This window comes from Macaca nemestrina, chromosome 3 (genome assembly GCF_043159975.1).
Source record: "Macaca nemestrina isolate mMacNem1 chromosome 3, mMacNem.hap1, whole genome shotgun sequence".
In the NCBI taxonomy this organism is placed as follows: Eukaryota; Metazoa; Chordata; class Mammalia; order Primates; family Cercopithecidae; genus Macaca; species Macaca nemestrina.
In genome coordinates, this window is record NC_092127.1 from 54,937,503 (window position 1) to 54,962,480 (window position 24,978).

Below are 24,978 nucleotides of genomic sequence, written 5' to 3' on the forward strand. Positions count from 1 at the left end.
AAAAATTTTACAACTTCGTGGCAAAATATGTACTGATTCTCAGCTTTTTCCTCAAGGCTAAGCATTCACAGACAGTCATGGACTGCATTTCTCTCTACAATGTAGTTATGTTGACAGTGATATAGATCACCAAATTATTTTTTATAATTCAAGATGTTCAGGGTAAACATCTTGGTCAAACATATGTTGATTTCATAGAACTTGAACAACTTCCTCTCTCTCTCTCTCTCTCTCTCCTCTCCCTGAGACTACATCTGTGTACTCAGATATATGTATGCATCAACACATGCTATTGATTTTCTCTTCTCTTCTTGATATAGTTACTGTATCCTGATGACCTAATAACAATTTAAGAAAACTATGTAAAATTAGTTCATTAAAACATTACATGAGGTCATAATATACAGTATCCAAAATAAAAAGACAGAGGAAGTCTACCCAGTAATCAGCTAGAGAGGGCATGCACACACACACATGCACACACAAACACACACACACACACACATGCCCCTAACAAGAATCTAAAATGCTATTGAAATAATCTATAATGACATTTAAATTTGAAGTAGGATACCAAATGATTTTTGTATTAAAGTAAAATACTGTTTTATCTCCCAATTTGACTTTTATGTTTAAGCTATATCCCCTTAGACAAGTACAAAAGATCTAATAAATAATATAATAAAGAAAATAGAAAAAAGTAGTCTATATTCATATCATCTTAAAGAGACATCACTCATTTTTTAAATTAATGGTAGCTAAAAAATGAAATGATTTTAAATCTCTTGCAAGACTTGTTACAGGAATAGCAGTAAATATACTGCTAAAATCTACATTATTTTCTGTTTAAAATAATCTGTTCCAACATTATGTCATAATTTTTTAAAATATCATAAACAAACATTGTGTTATGAAAGTAATAAAACAATGAAATAATGGTTTCGTTTGATAGTGCACTTGAGGAGAGAGGCAGTTATCTATTGGAAACAAAATTAGTTTGCAAATTCATTCTGAGAATGAATCTATGTTAACAGTTTATTGCTGACAATTATTTGAAAGTAATGATTCAAAAACAATGCAGATAAATTTTTTATCTTATAAAATTTTAATAAGCAATACTTTTGTTGGAAGTTTAATAAAACTTTCATTAAAGATAAAAATATTCCCCTGAAAGGATTTCAGTCATTTTATACAAGTTATAATTTGGTTAATCAAAATGAACAGTGAAAGAAATACTGTGTGTTATAATTTTTGGAATATAATGACTTTATTAGTATAAGCATGCCAAGTAATTCTATGACTATATTAAAACTTTGTTAAATTTTCTAAATGATCTTAATTAGGTTTCTTATCATTCTAAAACATAAAAAAGATATAGTGATAGATACCTAAAAGTGTCAATAAACAAAGAAAAAGTTTGGAACAGTTACTGATTAATATTATGTTTATGTTTTATTTTCCAAAATTATAATTAGTGTGTAAACTAGGTTTATGGATGTTTTGAAATAGGCCAAAATGAGATAAGCAAAATTCTAAAAGAATTTAAAAACATTAAGGCAGTATTTACATGTGTGATATTATTTGATGATTGTGAGTAGAGAATTCTGTTAAGTTAAAAAAATAGAAGTTGCATTTAGATATTCAACCATTAAGATAATAACCGTAAGTAGTATATTAATAAATTTATTAAAATGCTGAAGCATTGTCATTTAATAATTAGTCAAATGTAAGCTTTTAGTAGTTTTAAAAATATACGTTATTTTTTTCTCTTATTTATTAGTACTGTAGGCTTTATTTTATTTTTTTTTTTTTGAGGCGGAGTCTCACTCTGTCGCCCAGGCTGGGGTGCAGTGGCCGGATCTCAGCTCGCTGCAAGCTCCGCCTCCCGGGTTCACGCCATTCTCCTGCCTCAGCCTACGGAGTAGCTGGGACTACAGGCGCCCGCCACCTCGCCGGGCTAGTGCCGCCCGGCTAGATTTTTGTATTTTTTAGTAGAGACGGGGTTTCACCGGGTTAGCCAGCATGGTCTCCATCTCCTGACCTCGTGATCCGCCCATCTCGGCCTCCCAAAGTGCTGGGATTACATTCTTGAGCCACCGCGCCCGGCCCTGTAGGATATTTTTAAATATTCATTTAAAAATGTTTGTTCTTTAAAATAAAAACAGAAATTTAGCATTCTGAATTTAAATGTTTAAGAAATAAAATATTCTAAACATATCAAATGATTTAAGGATTAGAAATAAACAAACATCTATACAGAAAAAGGAACATTTAAAGAGTTTACAATTTACTAGATCTATATTCAATAGAGTATAAGATTCCAGTGTATGCAGTTACTTACACAATAAAATATATAAAAAAAGCATTGAAATGTTTTCCTTAAAAAATTAATAAATGATGCTGGTTTTAGTCTGCACAATTTATAAAACAACCTTTGTTAACCAATGGTCAAATATGTTCCAAATATTACAGCTATTGACATTCATATCTATTGTTATTACCATTGTTAATTAGAAAATAGCAATCAGTGTCCATTATATTAGAAAGTGGTTATTCTATTTACTTGATAAACAAGAATGTTAATATAGTTCACCAAATGAGTGCTTTTTCTTTACTTATCTTTATATGTAATTTTTAACTTAACGTAAATCGCATTTGAAGCCATAATTTAATATACTGAAATGTTCTAAAATGAAGGGTAGCACAATTTCAAAATACAAGTAAATAGTTTACAGTTACATAAAATTTCTAAGAATTACATGATACATTTATTAATAAATTTATATATAAATAAGATTGCAAATAATCCATCTAAATGTGAATAAAAAATTCTCTACTGTAGAAATACAATTTTAAAAATCATACATATATCTATTTTTAACAACTAACAGAATAAGTTACTTACTAACCTCTTCTAGATTTTTTATAAAAAATAGAGAGATAGAATCAGGCATTCTGTGATGTTTTTTCCATCTGATGTGGCTCATCAATGTATAACCTCAATGGTCTTGTTTTGTTTGGTCCTTTATAAGCATCTGGATGGATCTGAGGAAAATACAACAGCTTTCACAGGCACATACTTAAGTTGAAGCTACAAGTAACTTCACAGCCAAAATAATAATCATAAAAGTATTAGATGCTTTCCATTAAGCATGGTCCTAATGAAGAATTGTGCTTTCAAAAATGAGTTTATAAATAATCTAACATAGTGCTTAGTTCCCAAAAGCAAACATAAAAGCCAAAACATAAAATGTAAGCCTTTTGATCAATGTGAGGCTAATGCTAAGTAACCTCCTATTCATTCTTTTGATGGGATGTAGTGTACTCAAAGAAAAAACTGCATTTTTGTAAACTTACATTCTTTCAGTCATACACCTTGGATAATATATCAACAACTTTACTCTGCAAATAAAGTTTATTGCATAATTGTTTTCATTTATGTATATCTCATATTTTAGAAATTCATTTAGTTAATTCCTATGGGCTTTTTAAAAAGAGTAAGAACATACAATATTTCTTTTTTTTTTTTTTTTTTTTTTTTTTTTTTTTTTTTTTTTTTTTTTACTCTAGCAACAGTTTGTCTCTATAGCTAAGACACAAAATATAAAAACTTTCATTATTGCTGGCTAAAATGTCAAACAGATCCATTTTAAAATCATATGTGATATATGCTTCTAAGGCTTTCTTAAGCAAGATAACTGTTCATCCACACATCAAAGAGAAAAAAATCACTAATTAGAAGAGTATCTGTTTGACTTCTGTTTTTTTAAATATAACTTTTAATCATTTTAACAACTGTGTTTTTAGAGAGAGATACACTGGCATGCACTTAGAATGATTAAGTACATAAATCCAGGTAGAGTAAGATAGCTTTATTTCTTCTATCTTCTCTTATTATGTTAGAATGAATAGTTTATATCCATGTGAATTACCCTTGGTATTCATCTCTGTCACTTGCCCCTGTTCTCTGTGTCAGTCTTTATCTATTTCTATCACTCACTATGCAATGTGAGTCTTAGATTGGGTATTTGCCACAACTGCCAGTGCCTGATCTGAAAATCAAATCTGAGAGAGAATTCCAGAGGAGAGAAATTCTAAATATCCATTCAGAGAATCTCTCCTATACTTAAGACTTTATTCTAACTGTGTTGAACATTTAAATATTAAATCAATCTGCAGGATTATAAATTTAGTATGACCCATAACAGGCAGCCTGTGTATAACCTTTCTCATATTCCAATAAAATAAATATAATTCAAATAAAAATATGAAATTTTCATATGATGTCTTTGAAAAGAACTAGTAAACAATTAATTTCCAGTATCTGGAACATATTTTCCATAATTACACTGAAAAATAAACAACGAAAATCCTCTATTCTATGCCAATGAAAAGTAAGAAGAACTGCCTGTTTTAGTCTGTTTAGACTACTAAAAACAATGATACCATAAACAGTGTGGGTTAAACAGCAAACAGTTATTTCTTACAGTTCTGAATGCAAGGAAGTTCATGATGAGGGCTACAGAAGATTCAGTGTCTGGGGAGGGACTGCTTGTTTTAGATGATCATCTTCTTTCTGTGTCCTCAGTTGGCAGAAAGAGAGTAAGGAGTTCTCTGGGGTCTCCTGAGTAAGATTCTTATTTATGAAGGCTCTATCCTTATCACTTAATCACCTCTCAAAGGCTCCAACTTCTAATGCCATCACATTGGGGAATAGAACTTCAACATGTACATTTTTTCTTTTGTTTTGAGACAGGATCTTGCTCTGTCACCCAGGATAGAGTGCAGTGGCACCATCCCAGCTCACTGAAGCCTCACACACTTCTAGGCTCAAGCCATCCTTCCACCTCAGCCTCCACAGCAGATGTGACCCCAGGCATAAGCTACCACACCCAGCTACATTTTTAACTTTTTGTGGCTATGAGGTCTCACTATGGTAACCAGACAGGTCTGTAACCCTTGAGCTGAAGCTGTCCTCCCACCTGGGCCTCCCAAAGTGCTAGGATCACAGGTATGAGTCATTGCATCTGGCCACATCTAAATCTTGTAGGGACGCAAACATTCATTCCTTCACACTGTGCCATAGAAATTAGATAAAATGATCCTCTCTCTCTCTCTCTCTTTTTTTTTTTTTTTAACCTCAAATGCCATACCTTTACTCTATCTGTCATCTGAGTAGAAGACTGTGAACTCTTAACTATAAACTCTGAAAACAATTTGTCCCCAAAACTTTTAAGATGTAATAACTAAATTCCTAGGTTAAAACAAGTCAAATGAAGACACAGGAAAGGCTACATTACAAATTGGATTTATTGTAATTTCAAAAATTTAAAGTACTTAAAGAAAACCAAAATGATTTATATATACTTTTTATGTATGTGATATGTTTTTCATTGAGACAGACAGAGGAGCTAGGATTACACTTTGTCTCACCATGAAAAAGCTACATAAACGAGATGTTTGCTAGATGTTAAGAAAGAAAAGTTATACATATCAGCCTGCTTTTGTGTGAACATCTCAAAAGATTATTAATCTAGCACAGATATGGATAAGAGATAAGACCTTGGCAACATAGACATCCTATATGATGCTAAGCATTTTTTCAAGGTTGAAATGTCTTTGTTTTATGATGACTAAGGGTGAAAATAAACCACTCACAAATAATATTGAGAAAGCAAAACAATAAGAAAATGAAGAGATTTCCCTGAAGGGTCAGAGTAAAAAAAATAGGTCTATGCACTACAGTAAATTCAATATGTTTTATAATAGTATAACATGATTCTATAAAAAAAGTGGAAAAAGTTATAAATAGAAAAATTGAGATTAAAAGCACAAATATAAACCAACAAGAGAATGACATTTAACAGAAATAGATCTACTATGTTACCTGACACATTTGAGCTGACCAAATAGTATTTATGTAATGGAGCAAAAATTCCATTAAAAGTGATTGTATACACCTTCCAGCCCCCCAAAAAGTAATAACAAAATTAAAAAGCACGTTGGAGGTAATTGGTTGTCATTTCTATAATGGCATACTATTAATTGTTGTTATATATCTGTATTCAACAATCTTGTTAAACCAGTTTACAAATTATGTTGAAGTTTCTATATATTTGCATTACCTAGAAACAACTGCAATTTTTGAATCTCCTTTCAAATCTATACGACACTTAAGTCTGTCTGTTGCCTAACTTCAGTGACTAAGACATTCAGTATAATATTGAATAGTATAAATAGCAATGTACATACTCATATTGTTTCTGATGTTAGTTGAGAGGCTTGTGAATTTTAGTATAAAGTATAATGTCTAGTAAAAGATTTTGTAGGTTCCTAAGAATAAATATAACCCAATTTGTGCAAGATCATTATATAAAAACTTACAAAGTATTATTAAAGAACAAAAGAACATCTATCATTAGGGGAAATAAAAAATGTAAAGCTGGCCATTTTCTTACAGTTAATATATTAATCCAGTGCCAATATTATTAACAAATGAACAAGAGTTTTTTTTAGAAATTGAAAAAGGATTCAATTTTTCAATTTCGAAAAAGACTTAGGCAATTTTAAAAGAGCAAAAATAGAAGACATCTAACCAGGGAGAGAAACTTATTATAGAACTGAGAATATATTTTTGACAAAGGGATAAACTGTAGATCAGTGAGAGAGAGAAGAGGCCAGATATAGATACATAAATACATACGGTAATTTGCCATATGTCACATATTATATACACATATATGATAGAAGAGGAATTACAAATCAGTAAATTGCGATGCATGGTGAATATCTATTGATCTATCACATATAAATACATATATATATACACACCCATAGATAGCATATATAAATACATGTATATACCAACTAGATTCCTATCATATCGTAAAAAATTTTAGATGTATTTACACATAAATAAGAAAATATTTAAATTTTTGGATGAAAATACAGGAAAAATATCTCAGTGATTCATCATTGGGAAAAATCAGAAAATAACACATAAACAACAGAAAGCCTAAAGAAAACTATTCATTTATGAATTTATTCAACAATTATTGATACAAGTGTTATATGCCAGGAATTTTTTCAAGTTCTAAGATTTTAACAGTTAATAATACAAAGTTCCCTGCATACATGAAATTTAAAATGTAGTTAGTAACAGTTTGGCTCCATTCAAAAGGAGATAACAATGCAGAATGAGAGAAGACATTTGAAATATATCACACAAGATGTTTCTATACTTTTTTTTTTTTTTTTGAGACAAGATATTACTCTATCATCCAGGCTGAATGGCAGTGGTGTGATCTTGACTCACTGCAACCTCTGCCTACTGGGCTCAAGTGATCCTGTCGCTTCAGCCTGTGGAGTAGCTGGGACTATAGGCGCATGGCACCAGGCCAAGCTAATTTTTGCATTTTTTGTAGAGATGGGGTTTCTTCATGTGGCCCAGGCTGATCTTGAGCTCCTGGGCTCAAGCAATTTGCCCACCTTAGCCTCCTAAAATGCTGGGATTACAGGCATGAGCCACCCATGCCTGGCCAATTATTTTTTAATTAAAAAAAAAGAAAGACCAAACAAAAAAAATAAAAAACAAGAGATGGCAGAATATTTTTCATTTGCTTTTTTTGTGTCCATTTTCCATACTTTTCTAGCATTCTCCATAACCTGGAAAACTGTAGTTTGTAGACTGCATCAAGGTACCCCCTTGCCTTCTACATTCATGTTTGAACTTGGCCAGTGAGAGGAAATCAGTAGGTGATTGGAAGATGTGAAAAGAGGAAGGCAAGGCATTTATTTTCCTGGCTGCCTACCTCTTTGCACACCTTGTATTAACTGCATTCCTATACAAAAGTTACAGTTTCTGTGAGGTAGACATCTACGATGGCTCTGTATTTCATGTCCTAGGTATTACTTTCTTCTTCAGGTCTGCTGGTATTAATAGCTCCCTGAGGATTTTAGTCCCAGGGTGCTTCAACACTTGATTTGCCTTAATATGGCCCACATCTTTATAAAGTGTCCCTTCTATAAATTCTTCTCAGTTACTTCATTTAAGTTTACTGTTTCCTGTTGGAACCCTGACTAATATAATTGCCAATAAAAATAAAAAGGAAATTACAGAAAAGTAAACCTTAATAGTCCATATACTTCTACAATACCAAATTAACATAGATAGGAATTAGAAATATAACACAAAACTACCAAGATTGGACATTTTTGATCCACTGAAAAAGGCAACAATTTGAAAGGTCTAACAATATCAAGTGCTGGCAAAGATATGGGGATGCTTACTGATAAAAGTGTAAGTTATTTAATTGCTTTTAGAAGGCAATTTGGGTATATAAAACAAAGTGGTGCATATATGTAAATATTTATATATGAGAAAAGAAGCAATTTTATATGTGTATGTGTGTATACACACATGTATATGTAAAGAGTGAGAGAGAGAGGAGATATATATATATATATATATATATATATAAAACTAGAAAAATGTTGCTTCTATATAGAACATTTATCTCAACTTCATTTTTTACAGGAAACTTTGCTTAAAAAATAATTGCTCAGGCTGGGTAGAGTGGCTCACATGCCTTTAATCCTAGAAATTTGGGAGGCTGAGGTGGGCAAATCGCTTGAGCCCAGGAGTTTGAGACCAAACTGGGCAATGTAGTGAACCCCCTCTCCACAAGAAATATAAAAAATTAGCCTGGTATGGTGGCACATGCCTGTGGTCCCAGCTACTTGGGAGGCTGAGGTGAGAAGATCACCTGAGCCTGGGGAGATCAAGGCTGAAGTGAGCGGAGATCATGCCACTGTGCTGCAGCCTGGGCAAGAGAGAGAGACCCTCTCTCTCAAAAAAAAATTGTTCATCAGATGGGAAATGAAAACATAAATTTTATAATGCTTATGAAATAGAATATGCAGTTCAAGTATTTTAGACTTCTAAGAAAAAATTAACACCCCATTAAAAGGGGACAAATGATAAAATTAGGAAAATTAAAAAAGTCATAAGTGATCTGTATTTTAAAATATTCTATATACATAACCAAAGATTTTGTAAACAATGAGCTTTTCATCTACTTCATGTGTACATATATATTTGTCTTGCTGTACTTGTCTAATATATTTAGAATCATGTTATAAATAGAATAGTATGCTTTCAAAATCACACGTTAAGTCTGATGATGACTGAGATGATTTAGAGACCCACTTCATTAATCAAAGAAGCTGCTTCTAGGAGTTCCTTTTACTTATTCTTTGTTTTTCATTTTTTTGTTTAGTCATTGAATTGCATTACTTTTTTTACATTAGTTAACATAATCATATTATTGTTCTCATTATTCTGTTGGTCTCATTGGTATTAAATATTGCTTGCTACTTCCTCATTTTGAATTATTTGAATCTATGTTTTAAAAACGAAGTTGGGGCCAGGCACAGTGGCTCATGACTGTAATCCCAGCACTTTGGGAGGCCAAGGCGGGCAAATCAAGTGAGGTCGGGAGTTTGAGACCAGCCTGGCCAACATAGTGAAATCCCATCTCTACTAAAAATACAAAAATTAGCTGGGTGTGGTGGCACATTGTAATCCCAGCTACTCGGGAGGCTGAGGCAGGAGAATTGCTTGAACCTAGGAGACAGAGGTTACAGTGAGCCAAGATTGTGCCACTGCACTCCAGCCTGGGCAACAGAGTGAGACTGTCTGAAAAAAAAAAAAAAAGGAGATTGGGTAAATTTAAAATTTCCCAATGTTCTCAATAGATTTTGTTTTCAAGGTAGTGCAGGTCTTATACATAAAACTGAAAAGTGTTCAATATTTTTCTGTTATTTGGAAACATTTTGTAGAATATTGCTATTGTTTTTTCCATAAGTGTTGATGAAATTCATAAATGGGCCCTTTAGGTTTCTATTAGTTTTTCCTGTTCAAAGTCTATTAATATGAGAGTTAATTTATTTACTGTAACAAAAATTATTCAGCTTATAGTTTTTGTGCTAATGTTAAATGTTTAGCTATTTTTGGAATAGGTCTATTTTATTTACATTTTTGTACTTGCTAGGAAAAACATGCAAAATATATTTAGTAGTTTTTAATCATATTTGAATTGCTTTAATATCATTTTGTATTTCTATTAAATCTCATAAGGTATTTAATTAATAGTTTTAATCTTTTCAAATAATCATTATTATGCTTTATTGAATATGTTTACTGTCTTTTTTACTTCTGTATTATTATTTTTTTTCTGCCCAATTACTCTTCACTTTGTTGGAGTGGTTTGTGTTTTTTTCATAACTTTTTGGAACAGATGCTTAAATGATGGAATTTCTACTTTTCTCTAATACATATAATTAATGCTGTAAATTATTTCTAAGTACAGTGTTGGCATCATTTAAAATGTTTACTCTGTACTATTTTTATTAAGTTCAAATATTTTCTCACTTGCTTTATTTCTCTTTTGACTCAAAGGTTATTGAGAAATGCATTATGTCATTTCAAAGTATAGAGGAATATTTTTAGCTTTCTTATTTTTAAATTATTAGTCCATATAATATGCAATAAATGATTTAAATTAATTTTAATGTTTAATACCTCCTTTGTGTCCCAGAAATTGATTATTATAGAAAATACTCTGTGTGCCCTTGAAAATAAACATACAAAAATTTAATTTATTTTTTCCTAATGTTTGCCATATAATTACTAAACTTTATTGTATGCTTTTTATATTATTCACTGAAAGAGGTGATTATTTCTGGATTTTTCTATTTCTCCTTTAAGTTCATAAATTTTGCTTTTTATAGTTAGAAGCTATGTTATTAGTTGCATACAAATTTCAAATTATTTTCTCTCTTATTTAACTCACATTTTTATCAGACCATATCCCTATTAATCCAAAATAATTTGTAAGGCTTCATCAGTATATTAACAATATAAAATGCAAGTTTGCTTTTTATTAGTGTTTCTATTCCAGTCTCTTCATTTTAAATTTTGTGTATCCACCTATTTAATTTGTTCATTGAAATATAAAGTTATTTTAAATTAATCCTTGGTTTATATATTTCTATTACAGTGTTTAGTCTATATAACTATATCTCCATATACCCCTATACCTATGCATATATAATGTATTTTGTGCATATGTACACATCACATATTTAATGTACAATAAGAAAATATAGAGATATATTCTCTATTATTTTCTTTTCTCCAGCTTTCTTGTATTATTTTTAAATGTTATTTTATACTCCTCACCATTAACTTGTTAATTAAATATTATTTTACTATTATATGTGTTTACCCAAGATATTTCAATAGACTTTGCTGATTTATTAAAATATTATATAAAATGGTACTTCACTTTATGAACAAGGTATAGATTAATTAACATATTGCCAATATATGTTGCTATTTTATGTATTAATTTCCTGTATGATTTGGCCTCTCAATAGGGCATCTTTCTATACAGTCAGTTATCAGTAAGATATTCTACCATGTTTACCACTCTCCTCATTTTACCTTTTCTTACAATTTCTTCCCGGATCATAAGCCTTCTAAGTGGAATCATTTCTTTAGTTTGAAGAATTGCTTATAACTACTGTTGAATACTTTCTCGCTGTTTAATTTTTTTTCTTGAAAAGTATTCTTTTTTGAAATACATTGCAACTGGATATTGAGTCTATATTAGCAGTTACTTCCTTAGAAGATTTTCATATGACATGGCATTTTTTGTTGGCTTCCATTTCTCCCATTGACAAGTTAGCTACTATTTTAATTTTTATTTCTTTGCACATAATGACTCCTTTTTGCTGTGGCTGCTTTAAAAATCCATATCTCTATTTGAGTTTAAAAGGTATGATACAATTTTGTGTGTGTGTGTGTGTGTGTGTGTGTGTTTTAATGCTGCTAGATTTTATAGTGGTTCTTTAGATACTTATCTAATATGTTTCATTCATTTTGAAATGTTCTTATTTGTTATCTTTTCAAATTTACTCCTGCCTACATTCTGTCTTCTCCTTTGGGAACTCTAATTGCATTAATATTAGATATTTAAAAACATTTTATATTTCTTAGTTCTTTATCCAAATGTTTCATCATTTCTTCTTTCCAAACTTCAGTGGAGATATTTTCCTTTGACTTCTCATATAGTTTACTAACTTCCTCTCTAGTTGGGTTTAATCTACTCTGAAAACCACTCATAAAACTCTTAATTTCAGATTTTAGAGTTTTGTAATTTATATTGGAATTTTTTTAAGTGTCCATTTCACCCAATTTTCTTTAAGATAAATACAATTTCTGAAATATTTAGATTGCATTGAAATTAGATTTTTTTTTTTTTTTTTTTTTTTACAATTAATGTTATATTTATTTCCTGTGAGTATCTTTCTTTGCATTGTCTATTTTTGTTATTGATTTTTGGAAAGAAATTGTTTTTCCTTGTGCCTTGTTTTTTTTCTTATTATGTTCAAGAGATTGTGTTCTCTTTGTGAATGTAGTTTTCTGAAGATTTACATATATTATTTTTTACTTATTTGTCATTATTTTCTGGCTGTTCTTAACAGGATGCTTAAATATATAAAGCAGGATATCTCTCAGATATGTAGGTTTTTAAATGTTTAAATAACTATGTAATTATCATTGCTTTGAGATACTTTAGTATTTGAAGCAGTATAATATAAAATTCAGAATGCCATTGTGCAAATAGTGTTCTGTATTACTAAGTATTAATTAGTGAGTTGCAGTGAAGAGAACATTTGAAAATATTGGGGCAAGTAAACTGAAATGAACTTACTTTGTTATTTACTTTCTGTGAGCTATTAATATAGAAATGAGTTTCTGAATCTCCAAGAAAGGGATAAGTTATCAGACATTTTTAACTTATTTGCTAACAAAACTTTATACTAATAGAAAAATCTTACCGGATGAAATTCTATGCCATACTCTTTGAGTATTAGACTTAGATGAACTTGAGATAACTTCCATCACTTCCATTATGTGAATTGAAATAATTAAATTTAAGATCAAATAAAGGGTCTTGTTAGCAACTGTCTTATAGTGTATGAACAGTGTTTCAAAGGAAGATACTGACCATCTGTTCTCTTGGTCCGCTGAGAATAAAACAAAAGCATGTGAAACTTATGTTTGAGATAGGGAGATTCAGGCTAGATGTAAGAAACAACTTACTGACATTAAGGGTTGTTCAAACACAAAAAATTCACTACCAAGGGAATGTATATATATTTTTTCTCTGAACATCAGTAAGAATAAGGCAGACAACCATCTGTTGTAGTGGCTCAGTTTGTAGTCCTACCTGAAAGCACAGCACTGGATTATAAAGACTCTGGAGATAACTTCCATTTTATAAAGATGTATACAACTTGGAAATGACAGAGATTAAAAACTATACTTTAAAAGGATATACTCTAATAAGAGCCCTGGCACCAAAAAGAAATAAAAATAAATTTTTAATGAAGTTCTAATTAAGATTTATGTTAATAGATTTAAAATTTAAAAGGTAAATTTCTCTCTTTTATTCTATAGACTATGTTTTAATCCCTTCGTATTGTCTATTTTTAGCTTTTTTATATTCAGTCTCCTTTGTTTTACTTCTTTATTCATTTTATTCTAAATAAGCTTCATTAACATATAATTCACATGCAGAAAATGCGTATATTTTAAGCCTATCATTCAAAGATTTTCAGAAACAAGAAACACATGTAACTAGTACCTAAAACATAGCAAACATTTTGTGAAGAAACCCTGGGAAGTTTTTTTTTTTTCTCACACAGTCTTATTAACCACTAACCTCCAGGTAGCTAACAATCTGATTTAGATCACTGTATCTTTGTTTGACTATCCATTAATCTATTGATGGGAATGTAGGTTATTTTCTGTTCTTGTCTATCATAAGTAAATCAATTCTAAATATATTTATTGTAGAAAAAACTTTGCACATATTTTATCTTGACTTAATCTGATGTCTAGGAGTGGAATTGCCAGTGAATTCAGTTTGCTAGTGTTTTTTTGAGAATTTTTGCACCTATGTTCATCAAGGATATTGATTTGTAGTTTTTTTTGTGTTTTTTTTTTTTAGTTATGTCCTTGTCTGGTTTTGGCATCTGGGTAATTCTGGCCTCATATAATAAGTTAGGAAGAATTATCTCGCTTCCAATATTTTGGAATAGTCTGAGGTAATTGGTGTTAGCTCTTCTTTAAAGTCTGGTAGAATTCAGCACTAACACCATTCAGTACTGGGCTTTTATGTTGTTGTTCTTTTTATTACTGATTAAATCTTGTTACTGGTTATTGGTCTGTTTGGATTTTTTTATTTTTTCTTGGTTCGATTTTAGTAGGTTGTATGTGTCCAGGAATTTGTCCATTTCTTTTGTTTTCCAATTTTGGAGCATATAGTTGTCTATAGCTATTCTCCTGTAGCAAGAATGGTAGGCTTCTGTGGTAGGATTGTGAACTGCTGAAGATCTCCAGTTTACCTGTTTCCCATAAGCAGAGTCCCTCTTAATTCAGATCCGATCTTAGCCAGGTCCTTTGTTTCCCTCTCTATGCTGTAATACAGACTCTGTATGCCTCAGACGGTCTCTATCAATTCCTTGCTGAATTTGAGTGTTCTCCCCTAGATATTTTATTTGATGTGTGGCTATCTATTTGTGGTTTTGGTCTTCCTTTGTGGTGGAGTCAATAGTTGGGTAAGTTCCCAGTCCTTAACATTCTTGCTCTAACTGTAGCAATTTCCATGAGAGATTGAGGGTGTGGGTGAATAGGGGTGAAGGTGGATAATAGATGTATATCAATAATAGATTCAGTAGAAGAGGCCATACCAATGAAGGTTTGTAGAAACCTGAAGGGACACACTCATTGCCAGGCCTGGGTAAGGGTATTGGTTTTGGCACCCTCCGACCCAAAACTAGAGCAATTGTTGTTTCCTCTCTATCCTGGCGTCAAAGATTGTGAGGATAATTCATTGTGAAGATAAAATAACCAAGTCTCTAGGATATCTCCTGACTCTTGGGCAAAGCAATTTCAAAAGGTGCCATACTCATCTCATTAAACGCACAAGTCTCAGTGACTTTCTGTGTCACGGGCTGCCATTAGTATGAGGGACCTGCAAAAGCCAACAGTAGTCATTGGGAGCAACTCAACTCACAAGATCTTTAACAATTTTGGGTTTTGTTGCTGGAACCATGACCAGTAGGTAGAGTATTGCTTCCCTAGCTTTCTTAGGACTTGCTTGATGTCTAATTTGACACAGTAGACAAACTCGGCTGAGGAGTCAGGGGCTAAAGAGAAGGATCAATGGTCCTCATCAAAACTGAGCAGCTATGTAAAGAGTCTCTTAACATTCTCCAGGAGTGTCCCATTATGTTCACTAGCACTTCTCAAGGCCCATTAGCAGGGTTAATGAAGTGCATTGTGGGGCCCTCAGACTCTTGAAAATGATTCTCTAACACCTCCCAGAGAATGCTCCTTGAATTCAGGTAGCACCTCTCAAAAGTGTCCTGTGTCATCGTCAGGTTTTTTGCTTCTCCAGAAAATTATTGTGCTGAATTTACCCAGCCTGCTCACTGTGCAAATTTGTTAGAGTGCTGCCGTGTGTGAAGGTTATTTATTAGGACAAGCCAACTGAAAGTAACTGTGAAGTCTTTATTTACTTCCTGTAATAGTGTAAACAAAGGTCCAAAAAAAGGTGACAACCCTTCCAATGTTCCATTTTCCCCATGGAATGGCACAGATCAAGGGTAAGATAGGTCCAAGAAGCTGGTGCAGGGAGTATGAATTTTCTCACTGTTGAGGGAGGCAAACAGTTTCTGCCATTTTATGGAGTGAGATCTATAGTTTCTACCATTTTATGGAGGGAGTGATGGAAAGATGTGGCGGAAGGGTACAACTAGGAAGATGAAAGCATTGAATCAGGTAAAGCAAGTGTCTTCAAGGCTCATGAAGAGAAGGTCTTGGAATAAAAGGTGCCTAGCCTATAGATACAGGTGGGCACATAAGCATGGCTGGGTCAGAAAGGAGTGTTGGGACTGAGTTCTTGTCTGCAAATCCTTCCAGAAACTGCATTGCACTGCCTGTTGGAATCATATAATGTAGATTTTTCACAAGATTTTTAGTTGATTCATTGGGACTTTTAAAATAGACAATCATGTAATCTATTAAACAAAATTTTGTTTCTTCCTTTTGAATGTGTATACCTTTTTAAAAATGTGTACACCTTTTATTACATTGTCTCATTGCATTAGCTAAGACTTCCAGTATGACGTTAAATGAGAGTGGAGAGAAGAGGCATCTCTGCCTTGAACTTACAAAGAAAGCATCAAATTTTTCACCATTAAATTTGGCATCTGTAATTACTTTTGGGAAATTCTCATCCATTATACTTCTCATCCATTATTTGTTTGTGATAGGAACATGAAAACTGGATATGTGATTTAGTAAAGAAATTGAGGTAAGTAAGTCCTTTGAGTTCTTATTAGTGTTTGCTGGAAACTAGGCTGTGTTTCAGAGGCTTTATCTTCCTCTATGTACTCTTTTTTAAATTTTTATTTTATTTTTTTTTCATTTTAATAGGTTTATGGGGAATAGGTGGTGTTTGGTTACATGAATAAGTTCTTTAATGGTGATTTCTGAGATTTTGGTGCAACCATCACCCAAGCAGCTTACACTGTACTCAAAGTGAACTCTTTTGTCCCTCACCATCCCCACCTTTTTCCCTAAGTCCCCAAAGTCCAATGTACCATTGTTATGCCGTTGTGTCCTCATAGCTTAGCTCCCACATATGAGTGAGAACAAACCATGTTTGGCTTTCCATTCCTGAGTTACTTTATTCAGAATAATTTTCTTCCGGGTTGCTGCAAATGCCATTATTTTGTTCCTTTTTATGACTGAGTAGGAGTCCATTGAATATATATATACCACATTTTCATGATCCACTTGTTGATTGGTGGGCATTTAGGCTGGTTCTATATTTTTGCAATTGCAAATTGTGCTACTATAAACATGCGTGTGCAAGTATCTTTTTTATATAATCACTTCTTTTCCCCTGGATAGATACCTCGTAGTGGGATTGCTGGATCAAATGGTAGATCTACTTTTAGTTCTTTAAGGAATTTCCACTGTTTTTCATAGTGGTTGTACTAGATAACACTTCCACCAGCAGTGTAGAATTTTTCCCTTTTCACTGCATCCATGTCAATATCTATTATTTTTTGATTTTTCGATTATAGCAATTGTATTAGTCTGTTTTCACACTGCTGATAAAGTCATACCCAAGACTGGGCAATTTACAAAGGAAAGAGGATAGAATTCACTGTTAATGGAGAACTCACAGTTCCATCTGACTGGGGAAGCCTCCTAATAATAGTGGAAGGCAAGGAGGGGCAAGTCACATCTAAGGTGGATGGCAGCAGGCAAAAAAAGAGATGTGCAGAAAAATTCTGCAGTTTTAAAACCATCAGATCTGGTGAGACTTATTCACTATCATGAGAACAGCATGGGAAAGACTTGCCCCCATGATTCAATTACCCACCACTGGGTCCCTACCACAGCTCATGGGAATTCAAGATGAGATTTGGGTGGGGATACAGACAAACCATATTAGCCATTGTTGCAGGAATTAGGTGGTACCAAATTGTGGTTTTAATTTGAATTTCCTGAAAATGATGATGTTGAGCATTTTTCTACATGCTTGTTGGCCATTTGTATATCTTCCATTGAGAATTGTCTATTCATGTCCTTAGTCCACTTTTTGATGAGATCGTTTGTTTCTTTCTTGTTGATTTGTTTGAGTTCTTTGTAGATTCTGGATATTAGTTCTTTGTTGGATTATAGATTGCAAGGATTTTCTTCATCTCTGTGGATGCTCTGTTAACTCTGCTGATTATTTATGTTGCCGGGCAGAAGCTTTTTAGTTTAACTAAGTTCCATCTATTTATCTTTGTTTTTGTTGCATTTGCTTTGGGTTCTTGATCATGAAATCTTTGCTTAGCCAGTGTCTAGAAGGATTTTTTTCCGATGTTATCTTCTAGAATCATTATGGTTTCAAGTATTGGATTTAACTCTTTGATCTACCTTGAGTTGATTTTTGTTAGGGTAAAAGGTGAGGACCAGTATCATTCTTCTACATGTGTCTTGCCAATTATCCCAGCCCAATTTACTGAATAGGGTATGTTTCACCCACTTTATGTTTTTGTTTGCTGTGTCAAAAATCAGTTGGCTGTAAGTATTTGGCTTTATTTCTAGTTTCTCTATTCTGTTCCATTGATCTATGTGCCTACTTTAATACCAGTACCATGCTGTTTTGGTGACTGTGGACTTTTAGTATAGTTTGAAGTCAGGTAATTGTGTAATGTGATGCCTCCACATGTGCTGGTTTTCACTTATTCTTGCTTCGGCTATGTGGATTATTTATTGGTTGCATATTAATTTTAGGATGTTTTTCTAGTTCTGTAAAGAATGATGTTGGCATTTTGATGGGGATTGCATTCAATTTGTAGATTGCTTTTCACTATATGGTCATTTTCACAATATTGATTTTACCCATCCATGAGCATGGCATGTGTTTCCATTTATTTGTGTTGTCTATGATTTCTTTCAGCAGTGTCTTGTAGATTTTCTTGCAGAGGTTTTTCACATTCTTAGTTAGGTATAATTCTAAGTATTTAATTTTTTGACCGCTATTGTGAAAGAGGTTGAGTTCTTGCTTTGATTCTCAGTTTGGTCACTGTTGTTGTATAAGAGAGCTACTAGTTTGTATACATTAATTTTGTATATTGGAACTTTGCTGAATTCATTTAACAGTTTTAGGAGCTGAACTTTTTGAGTTGGTTTGTAGGGTTTTCTAGATATGCAATCATATCATCAACAAACAGCAATGGTATGGCCTCCTCTTTACTGATTTAGATACCCTTTATTTCTTTCTCTTGTCTGATTACTCTGGCTAGGATTTCCAGTACTATGTTGAATAAAAGTGGTGAAAATGGGCATCCTTGTCTTGTTCCAGATCTCAGGGGGAATGTTTTAAACTTTTCCCTGTTCAGTATGATTTTGTCTGTGGATTTGTCATAGATGGATTTTATTACTTTAAGGTATGTCCCTTCTATGCCAATTTTGCTGAGGGTTTTAATCACAAAGGGATGATAGATTTCATCAAATGCTTTTTCTTCATCTATTGAGACGATCTGTGATTTCTGTTTTTCATTTTGTTTATGCATTTTATCACATTTATTAACTTATATATGTTAAACCATCTCTGTATCCCTGGTATGCAACCCATTTGATCCTGGTTGATTATGTTTTTGATATGCTGTTTGATTTGGTTCACTATTATTTTATTGAGGATTTTTGCATTTTGTTCATAAGGGATATCAATCTGTGGTTTTCTTTTTCTGTTATGTCTTTTCCTGATTTTGGTATTAGGATGATATTAGCTTCATAGAATGATTTAAGGAGGATTCCCTCTTTTTCTATCATATAGAATAGTGTCAATAGGATTCGAGCCAATTTCCCTTTGAATGTTTAATAGAATTCAGTGTTTTCTGCTGGATTACATTTCTATATAACTGGGCCTCACATAGAAAAGAAGCAGTAAACACTTCCATAAATAATGTGAACCCCAAATCACTTCTTCACAATATTCAATTCTATATTTGAATTTACAACTAGCTATTTCCTTATACATGAATTCTTAAAATCATTTAGCCAAATGTCTAGATCCTTTACTAAGCTTACTGGATATTTTTATCAAGATAGATATAATTACTTGTTTAAGAAAAAAAAAAATTATACCCTGTGAGGAAGGTAAGGAGAAGTATAATCTTCCTCCATAAATATAGATTATTATTGTTCCTAGGGTTCATGAGAGAATCATTTCTACTCATAAACATCTGCTCTTATAATGCATTCATGAAAAAATTGTAATAGCTAAGATGTTTAAATTATGAAATCTCATATGTAATTCAACCAATAAAACATTACATATCTTTGGTTTAGCTATTTCTTTCTTTTTTTTTTTTCTTGTTCTGGATGTTTAAAAGGGCCATGATTTAAAATATCTAGATTTATTTTGTACTTCATAAGAATAATCATGTAAACTTTAAGAGTAAACTTTAAGAGTAAAAAGAGATTATAATATGTAAACTTTAAGAGTAAAAAGTGAATATAATAAAATACAGAACACATTTATATTTTACATTATTCAAGTTAGGGAGATTTAGTAGCTCGTATCATATTCTCTCACAAATGCATATTTGCAGTATATCAAGTTTTTAATTGTTTAGGGAGACCAAATAAGGGATAAGCTAACAGTTTTAAATGAGTATAAAATACTATGTAGATATCAACTTTAAAAATGAATCTTTGGCCGGGCGTGGTGGCTCACGCCTGTAATCCCAGCACTTTGGGAGGCCGAGGTGGGCGGATCACAAGGTCAGGAGATCGAGACCATGGTGAAACCCCGTCTCTACTAAAAATAGAAAAAATTAGCCGGGCGCAGGGGCGGGCGCCTGTAGTCCCAGCTACTCGGGAGGCTGAGGCAGGAGAATGGCGTGAACCCGGGAGGCGGAGCTTGCAGTGAGCCGAGATTGCGCCACTGCACTCCAGCCTGGGCGACAGAGCGAGACTCCGTCTCAAAAAAAAAAAAAAAAAAAAAAAAAAAAAAAAAATGAATCTTTGATGTGTGTCTTCTTTTCGTTTTTGCAATTAATTTTAGCTTTTGAAGCCATTTGGAATTCAATTTAAGCCCACAGAGTATAAAATTATGCATTAACTTGAAGATAGACCCATATTTAGCAAAAACAAGGTTGGAAGATCAACAGGATTCGAGACAAGTGTTAATTTCAAATGTATAAACTCAACTTTACCAGGGCTTTTAAAACAACTAGCACATTTGTCCCTAATCAAAGGCTTTAATTTAATCATCAGAGACTGTAAGATGCTTTTTAATTCTGCCTCTCATATGGGGCCGACTAGCATTTATTGTCACACAGTTTTAGCAAATACCCACAGATGAATCTAAAATTGAAATCTGAAGACTCTGAGGTTTTATATAAAATTTACCTCTTTGAAGTGAATTGCATTAGGAGCTGGGAAAAAGAAGTTAAAACAGAAGTTTTATACCTGGCATTTTTCTGCAATAAGAGGGAAGGGAGTTTCCAATGTGAAAATCCTCTATGTGCACCCAGTGTTAATATGATGCTCTAGATGCATATTCAAAGTGAGCAATATCTTGCACAGATTAGTGACAAAGTGAAGTAAACCTAGATCCCTTATCCTTACATTTGTTTCCAATAGTGATCTTCCCTGCTACATTCTAACACACAAATTCTCATAGGCTGTAAAGTAGCCCAAAGACATCTTTCCATGTCAATCTATCTGGTTAGTTTCATTATTGAATTAGATTGTCATATCTTTTATCTATCTATCCAATTATTAGACAATTAATTATTTATTAGGCTGTCCAATTATTAGACAATTAATTAAATTTGCAGTTGTAATCTGTGGAACCAATTTTACTCTCATCATATTGATTAGACTAAAGTCTTCAGTTGTATCAAAATATTGGAGAGTAGAATGCTAGTCAAAACTGTTTTATAAACATTCTTATTAATCATCAAATCATTTATATGAATATGTATTATATTTCCTATTATAAGGAAGGATATTTTTTCAACATGAGGCAGCTTCAAATGGTTGGCAATCAATGCTCTTGATTGCTGATGCACCGAATTTCTGTAAATGCAATAATTAGTGCTCCCATGAACTCTTACTGGTTTCCTCATCTTCTAACTCTACTGACATTTCACTTGCTTTCTTATAAATTTTAGAATTGTTGAAGATACTTCAGAAACACCTTGAATCCGGCAGCGTTTTCAAGTGGGACAATGCTTTTATCGTATAAATGTATTTTAGAATTCTCCTTAAGGAACAAAAGTTATTACCACACACCCACAAAACAATGTTTTGCATGAAGTATAATATCTAATACATTTCAACAGGACTTGTATCTTGATTGATATAGAGATACCTTAGAATAGCATCACAAAAGGAAACCTCCAGGAACATGCTTCACTTAGCAGCTACAGTTTCAATTTCCTTTTCAACTATTTACATTTGTGAATCTTGTAGAAAACAATAACTCTGCTCACATTTACAATGAGCTCTTTTATTCATTAGTTACATTGGGTGAACAATGTTTTATGATTTGCTCAGCCACTTGCATTTCCCGAATAAATGGAAAACAGTACAAATGAACAAACAGATGAAGAAAATGTAAATAGCACTAGAAAAAGTCAAATATTAAAGAATAAGCATGGATAAATAACATGAAAAATTCTTTAGGCTGCTCAATGCATTTACCTGGGGATGCTAGTAAATAGTTAACATATAACTCAATCACTTTTCTGTTTTTAATGAGAAAAACATATTTTGAAAAGTAGGATTATGCTTTGATTTTTTGCCTTTAGTTTTATATAATTATGTCTTGGGGGACTTTTATTATTTGTGATATAAAAATATACATCTTTTTAATCTTAATGTTTTATTTTATCATTTTATTTACTTGATGCTTATAAAATTTTTCCTCTTATTAATCAAAAATTGCTGTTTATTATATTGATTCTTTTTTATACAATATTATTTCACAGAAATATTTGATTATTCTTAGATTTATTCTAAATTATAATTTTTACATTATTTTAGAAAACATATGTATCATATTTAATATAGGCCAGTGGAACTAATTATATATATTTATAGCAAAATATTAACTCTAGAACTCAGTTTTTAAAGTCAAAAGCATTAATTGAGAACATACTGTGTCACTGAAATAAGCAGTAAGGCCTAGACCATGAATGACAAATACGACAAATTCAATAAAAATAATACTAAGCAGTATATTGCATGAACTGTAAGAATGAAATATTAAGTAAAATTCCATTGTCATTTTATGTATTATTTGATAAATATGCTTTCCAATGTATCTGAATAAATATTACCTATAGTATTTCCATTCTCTGTTTAACTAAGGTGAAGTATAAATGTGACTTACTGGGTTCTCGTTAGGGAGCCCAGAAGCACTGTGCCCAGATTCTTAATAGATTTACTTTAGTTAAGACCCTTTTGGAAAAGAGAACCTTAAATACAATTTTCTATATAATACATTGTTTTTGAATTTCTGGTTTATAAGTTGAGTTGCCTAGTTTTGTTTATCTAGTCATTTTCTACCTTATCTTCAGTCACCTTTTGAATACCTTTTATTTTATTAGAGATGTTTCTTATTTTCAAGCCACAGATTTTCTTTTAACACACACTGCAATAAAACTGACTAAAGAATTCCAAAGAGTTAATGTTGTTCAAAAAATATTCTGAAGGCTTTCTTGGTATATTTATATCCTCTGAGAATTAACATAAAATAGTCTCAAACTTGCAATATAAACTGCTAAAAATAAAAATGGAATGTAAAATGTATAATGATGTAAGTTCCAGCATGTATTATTAGTTTGATTTACTACTAAACCTCATCCTTTCTGCTCTTATTAATATTGTGTGTAATATCCACTACATCCATTTAATAAAAGAGGAAACTTTAAATTCATGAATTTCAAATTACAACTCATTTAAATCTCAGAATTACAAAGGAATGAGCCATAAGCCCAAGTCTTTCTAACTGGCCCACGAATAGCATTATCTTCCTTAATGGTCAGTACACATAAGGTATGGAAATTTAATTATTCCCTTGAGTTCTCTACAGTTCAGGCATCCAGATGATAGGCTATAAAATAGACCATATTTGCTCTTTGCCGCAGATCTTTCTTCACTGTGATAGAGTTGGCCAAGAGTGCCTATAGTTATATTCTTTTTCACATCCAGATATTGTACAGTAAGTTTGCATACAAAAATATATATAATGTGTCCTATCATAATTTCAAAAGACTTAAAATCCAGCACACCCTGATAAAAATAAAAATAGATGAAATGCAAAAGGTGCTTTAGGAAGCTAATCATTTATTCTAGTTGAGAATTACCCAAAGAATTTGCATAGCAAGCACAGAATGTTGTGAAAATTAAGTCAGTTTTATAGGCTACATAATTATTATTAGTGTGCTATTATAGAGAACATTTCAGTACTTACTCAGTTGATTCTGTTATTGTCTGTTCCCACTGATACTGCAGCCATCTATGAAAGAGACTAAATCATTCAATATGGCTCTAGTCCTGCCACAGAAAATACTTGCTGCCCAGCAACACCCTTTCACAGAGGAGCTGGAAGAATTCTAAATGAGAAAGTTTTTTGTTAATATTTGGCAGCATTTGCATTTGGCATAAAATAGGTGAATACCTGACAGTGGCTGATGCCTTGACAACCAGTCTTATAAATATCACACAGAACAACCTCTCTGGACAGAAAAAGGACATGTTAATTAGCACCTCTGTGGAAAACTGTATGGAGATTTCTTGATTTCTCAAATAACTAAAAATAGAACTACCATTTAATCTAGTAATTCAACTGTTGGGTATCCACCCAAAGGAAAAGAAATCAATATACAAAAAAACCCACCTGCACTTGTTTGTTTATTTCAGCACTATTCATAACAAAGTCATGAAATCAACCTGAATATCTATCACTGGATAATTGGATAAAGAAAATGGAATATATATACACACACACACACACACACACACACACACATATATGCATGTGTGTGTATATATATTATTCTTAGATATATATGTGTGTATATGTGTGTGTGTATATGTATTATTCTTAGATATATATGTGTGTATATGTGTGTGTGTGTATATATACATTTAATACTATGCAGCCATAAAGAATAATAAAATAGTAGCTATTGCAGCACCATGGATGGAGCTGGAGGCCACTATCCTAAGTGAAATAACTCAGAAACAAAAAGTCAAATGCTACATGTTCTCTCTCATAAGTAGAACCTAAACAATGAGTCCAGATGGACATACAGAGT

The 24,978-nt window shown here is 32.2% G+C and overlaps 1 long non-coding RNA gene across 1 annotated transcript; it reads right to left on the minus strand.

Moving 5' to 3' along the window:
- Nucleotides 1-1,172: 1,172 nt before the first annotated feature.
- Nucleotides 1,173-24,216, minus strand: LOC105486068 (uncharacterized). The gene is made up of 3 exons (XR_989927.2): nt 24,132-24,216; nt 2,910-3,045; nt 1,173-2,108 (listed from the first exon to the last, which is right to left on the minus strand). It is a non-coding gene; the product is annotated as an uncharacterized lncRNA (long non-coding RNA).
- Nucleotides 24,217-24,978: the final 762 nt, after the last annotated feature.